Source organism: Arachis stenosperma, chromosome 7 (assembly GCF_014773155.1).
Source record: "Arachis stenosperma cultivar V10309 chromosome 7, arast.V10309.gnm1.PFL2, whole genome shotgun sequence".
Classification (NCBI taxonomy): Eukaryota; Viridiplantae; Streptophyta; class Magnoliopsida; order Fabales; family Fabaceae; genus Arachis; species Arachis stenosperma.
Genome location: NC_080383.1, coordinates 8,916,755 through 8,922,689, shown reverse-complemented (window position 1 = coordinate 8,922,689; position 5,935 = coordinate 8,916,755). Strand labels below are relative to the sequence as shown.

The following is a 5,935-nucleotide window of genomic DNA, read 5'->3' as shown; positions in this document are numbered from 1 at the left end:
TTGGAGAGGATATCTCTTAGCTTGGGATGTGGGTCAACGAGATGTTATTTGTGAGACGGATTGTGTAGAAGCATTTAGTCTTGTTACTCAAGATGATTTTGGGTTTATTGATCCATTGGTGCTCAAAATAAGAGATATCATGCATTGGAATTGGCGTGTTGAATTTCATTTGATTGTGAGAGATGCAAACAAGGTGGCAAATACTATGACAAAGATGACGATGAAGTTACGACTTTCACATGTAGAGCTTCTTTCACCTTGGGAGGAATTTAAGAGTACTCTTAAATAGGACTGTCCCTCTATTTAAGCAGTTCCTTATTTTATTTGTTTTGTTTTTCTTTGTTTAATTTATTCAATCACCAAAAAATATATAACTTAGGGACTTATAGGTTTAATTCTATTTGAATTAACTGTCATCTTCATTTTTGTTACAGCTTCTAATGATGTTTCATTAACAAGTTCAGGTCAATGAGGCTCTCATGGGGTTTCTAGCTAAGATAATTCAAGCGAAAGCAAATTAAGGGATCTCCTAGACAGCTCAAAATACATGCTTACCTTTGGGAGTAAGTTCGTCTTTTCTAGTTTGATTTTTAGGAGAATGTCAGTTACTTGAAGGAATTATGTCACCATTGTTGATTGTTTTTATTGTTCTTTATAATTTTTTTTATTTTTAATCTAAAAGAAATATAGGGCAGCTTTATAAGTAGACAAGTTAGCAGTTTCCTCCATTTTCTTTCTTTTTTTCTTGATAATAATATAATTATCACTCACTTTATCTTATCTTTTCAGGCATTTATCTGTGGAGAGGAACAGAGTTTCTTGTGTTAAGTTGTTTTCGGAAGCAAGGAATAATCTTCTTCCAGTTTCATCTTTCGTCATTCGCCCGCTTAGCTCTACGAAAGATCACAAGGCCTTGGCTCAATTAGGTTTTCTTAATTCTATTTTGAAATACAACAAGAAATAACGTAACCTCTGTTTTTGCTTTAACATTTCAATGGTTTCTTATTTTGATGCAGAGGTAAAAAACAAATTGCTGAGCAGTAAAGAAGGATTTGTGTAGGGAATTGAGGTTCCACTTCTAGGGAGATTCATTATTCATGTTCAGTTCCTCGATTTGAAAACTTCATCTTCAAATGTATGTTACCCTTAGAATCCCTTCTACTATTATACTGTTCCTCCTTATTGTTTTATCAAACTTTTTGGGCTGAGATGATTCTAAATGAAACCCCCACCGATTGACGTGGCGGTGTTTTGGACCCACTATAGTACTACACATGTAAAAAGTGCTCATATCTCCGATCTTCACCGCTTTCTCCATCTCCTTCAATTCCTTCTCCACCTTTCTTATTCTTAATAATTCATCTCTCTGTTTCATAACGCCCACTCCCCCCCAATTCCGCAAATGTAGAAGAACAATTTCAAGATAAAAGAAAAAACTGTCATGTGTTCACCTACCACTGATCTCCTTTTGCCACCACAATAGCTATAGGTAGCTAGTTTCCTTTAACTACTACTCCATGTTCATTCCTCCTAACAGTTATTAGTACAAGACTCTGTCATTAGTTTATATATTCACAGTGACGAAGCAACCCATAAAATTCATCTTCAATAAATACAGAGGTATACCTAAGTAAATTGTGATCGTAATCATATACGCTTTACAACTTCAACCAGGTCTAAGATTTACTACTGTAGATAGTTTAATTTATCTCCATTATTCTTTAATTTATTGCCTACCTCTAATTTTCATTGGGACAAAGGCATGGACAAAGATCCTTTTCTTTCTAATAACTCTTTTTCTTTTTGGGACAAGGCATTGCAATACTGATTATGTTGTTAGTAGGCTATAATTTGTTTTGTTCTTTAAAAAAAGTGCTTAACTTTTTATTTACTTAGGTTTTCAATTGCCATTTTTCATTTGTTATTAGTTTAGATTTAGATTAAGAAAGTAAAAGTTATGTCCAAAATTTTCTATCAGTGATAATGCATTATATTTCTTCTGTCCATTTAGCTATATTATCGGGATTTAGAATTCGATTTATTTGAGATCTAAAGGACGAGGTGACCAAAATTAGTCCAAATAGCATCAAATTGTTCCGAATGAAGGCTTAAGTGATGCTAACTTCAATTTGAATATGAATATTATGTTAATTCTAATGTAAATAATAAAGTGAAAAAATTCTAAGTAAAAATTCTTGCAATATATGTAAGCTTATCAAAGCAAAATTTGACATCACCCTTCAATGTTTCTACTTTCTTTCTTAAATTAGGCACTGCCATTTTCTTTATTAATGCTATTGTGTTTGCTGTGTTGGAAATGATGGGATTAAACAAATTTGATGCTAATCAAAATCATGTAGCTGATATAAATAATGAAAACTTAGCTCTTTTTAAACTCTGCCATTACTGTTTTGTGAAGTTGGTGAACGGTGAAGGTTTTTAGTATCATGGGAATTTAGAATTCTTATGTGTAATTAGCTAACAAGTAGCTTTTATATTGTTCTCTTTCTGTTTTTATTTCCTTTTTACATATGGAATCAGGAAATTTGTAAAAACCACTCTATCTTTATTTTTCTTTTCTGTTTTTTAAAGCTCTGTGGAATTGTGTGTTAACTTAATGTGATATTTGGATAATACCAAGTTCAATTTGAAGCTTGCTTGGTAAGATATGAGCAGCAGTAATGTAACTATAGATCTTTTTACGATTTTGGAAAAAGAAGAAAGTTAAATATGTTGATAGTTTTCTGGTGTTTGAAGTATTTTCTTTTTGAAGTTTTATTGTTTAGAAATGTTACCTAAGAAATTATTTTGTTATATTGTTATGTGAGAATTGAAGGTGGACTACAACGATAAGGTCTTATCATTAGAAAAGAAGATGGACGGTATTTGTGGTATATTAAAGGTGATATTGCACCAACTCAATCCTGGAATGAGTGACGAAGAGGTAGCAGTCTTAGTGCAAGCAGTCCAAAATTCTCCTTTGGATGCCTCAAGTAGTAGACCAAGAAATACTCTTCACTCCTCCGAAGCAACTCACATTCCACCAACCGATGATATAAGTAATTGTCCTAACCTTGTATTATTGTCATTCCCTTGATTTAGATTATAGAATTTTGTTTTTCATGTTGAATTTATGTTGCTGGTTGAATATGTACTGTTGGTTGTTGAATTTTCTTGTAGTGTACTGTTGGATGAATATGTACTGTTGATTGCTTAACTATAAATTTTTCTGTGCTTTATCTTCTCATCTATTTGTTGGCCTTGGCAAGTTTCCTGCCTCATTTCTACTTTTAAGGTGAATATGTACTGTTGATTGCTTAATTTGCTGCTTCGTCATGAATTTTTCTTTCAATTTTTGTAGATAAATAGAATGCAATAAGTATATGTGTTCAATTCAATTTATTGCAGGAGCTAACCTTTTATTTTTCTTAGTTTCTATTCAAACAAAGTATGTGTTGAATTAGGTTAGGTATGTTATCAATGCTGCTAGATAAAAAAGTGCCAAGGGAAGCATATGATTGTGACTTTGTATAGGGGATATTTCTTTTGTGTTTGATTTGTGTTTTTTGTTCTAATAGCTGAATATACATTATTTCGGGACCTAATTAAAGTTGTCTTGCCATTTTTATGTTTAATCAATTTGGATTTGGAATTGAATTTGTTGGACTTAATTAAAGTAGCCTTTATAACATGCACTAACACAAGATTATTTAAAATTCTGCAGGGCAGTGGTAAAAACAATGGAGCTCATAATAAATAATCACACTACTCATGGAATTTGATATTTTGTAAAAGAAGTAGATATGTGACACTTATTGGAATTGCAATTCTTATTTACTTCTTATGGCTTTACTTTTTGGTACTTTATCATCAAAATCTACTTTTGTGGTGACAAGTTTTATATGTATGTCTTTTTTATGGGAAAGTTTATATATATGTTGGATGAGTTCAATATATATAATTATTTTGGTCTATGATTTTAAAATTATATATGAATTTTGCACGAAATATTAGGAAGATTAATAAAAAAAAATCCTGACCGAACTTTTGACCACACTTAAAAAGGGTGGCTATATCTTAATTTTGGGCTCAATAGGCACGCTTAATAAGCATGGCCATAACTTGATAACCGGTACGCTTTAAAAGCGTAGCCATATCCTCATCTATTGGCACGTTTTCTAAGCGTAGCCGTATATTTTCGTATTTATAAATAGCCACGCTTTTGGAGCATAGCCATATGTTTATCCTATTGGCACATTTAAAAAGTGTAGCCATATCTTCCTCCATCGGTACGCTTTTAAAGAGTACCCAAAACAAACATTCTGGGATCGATGTTTTAAAAGCGTGGCGATATGTACACTTTTTGGTATGCTTCTCAAGTGTACCTATAGGTTAAGATCTATGGCCACGCTTTTTAAGCGTGGTAAGAGATGAAAGCGTGCCAGCAAAAAAAGCATGTCGATCGATCTACAAAAGTGTGGCGATAGAGTGATTGGTACGCTGGCGGATGTGACCCTTTCAAAAGCATGTTGATAACTCAAAAAGCATAGCAAAAAACTATCGACACACTTTTTGACATTTTTTTGCACGTTTTAAAAAGTGACAAAAAGCTTATTTTCTTGTAGTAATATAGCGTGAATGTTCATAAAATAATATATACATACGACGAGGGAGTAAATGTTTGAATCTAAATTCTTTTCTTTATTTGCACAAATACATAATATATGATGAGCGAATAAAAATTTAAATCTAAATATCTGTCTTTTGTACAAATACATCATGCCACTAAAGAAGCAATTCAATTCACTAATCATAAATATATAATATTTGGTATTATAAATTATGGAAGAAAGACTATATATTGTATCAAAGTACAAATAAATTGCTTTTGCAAATCGAGTAAAGTCGGATATTGAGAGATTTAGAGTATAAATAAATTTCAAAGTTGAGAATTTAAATTCGCGAGTATGATTAAAGGTAAAATTTAAATCCCATTTTATTTTTGGATGTGCGTCAATAAAATATTATTTGTGAGATGAATTGTGTAAAAACGTTTAATTTTGTTATTAATCACCTAAGATAGTTTTAAGTTTATTGATCTATTGGTGCTTAAAATAAGAAATATCATGCATTGAAATTGGCGTATTGACTTTCATTTGATCATGAGAGATGTAAATACGGTGGCAGACACTATAACAAAGATGACGATTAAGTTATAACTTTCTCATGTGAAATTTCTTTCATCTTGAGAGGAGTTTAAGAATAGTCTTAAATGGGACTGTCCCTCTATTTAAACAGTTCTTTTATTTTGTTTATTTTATTTTTCTTTATTTAGTTTATTTAAGTCACAAAAAAAAAATTCACTCTATCCTACTCATGTGTCATCCTTATGCTAAAGAAAGGGTTTTATATATATATATATATATATATATATATATATATATAGTTTTGGGCATGACCTATAAACTCGATCAACCAATCTAATATGGCTCGATCCAAACACATGATTAACCTCTCACAAGAAACCATTTTTCTATATGTAAATCCCGGTTAAATTAGTAAATAATTAGTCAATAAATTAATTTTTAATAAGGAGGATTAGAAATGTGAATATTATATTAAATTAGGATAGAGCTCGTTGAAACGAAAATTTTGACACAAATTTTGAAAAAAACGGTCTAAGATTGGACCGAACGGGCCGAACCCAAACCGGACTATCGGTTCAACCGGACCAGCCCTTTTAAGTGAACCAAAGCCTTTCTTCCCTTCACTTTAACAGAAATGAAGCTTTCAGCTTCCAGGGAAGGGAAGGATGAGAACTTTGCCGAAAACCCTTACGGTGGTTTCGATCCCCGTAACTTCTCCGTCTGAGCTCCGATTGCCGCACCGTTTGTGGCCACGCGTCCACCGCGTCGAGCTCTACATTTCTATCGGA

At 32.1% G+C, this 5,935-nt stretch overlaps 1 long non-coding RNA gene across 2 annotated transcripts; it reads left to right on the top strand.

Moving 5' to 3' along the window:
- The first annotated feature begins 425 nt into the window (after positions 1 to 425).
- On the top strand, positions 426 to 3,963 carry LOC130941865 (uncharacterized). Of its 2 annotated transcripts, XR_009070727.1 has the most exons (5): positions 426 to 563; positions 790 to 926; positions 1,017 to 1,135; positions 2,837 to 3,059; positions 3,725 to 3,963. It is a non-coding gene; the product is annotated as an uncharacterized LOC130941865 (long non-coding RNA). The 2 variants fall into 2 exon arrangements; XR_009070728.1 differs by lacking the exon at positions 426 to 563 and having other exon boundaries at positions 728 to 926.
- Positions 3,964 to 5,935: the final 1,972 nt, after the last annotated feature.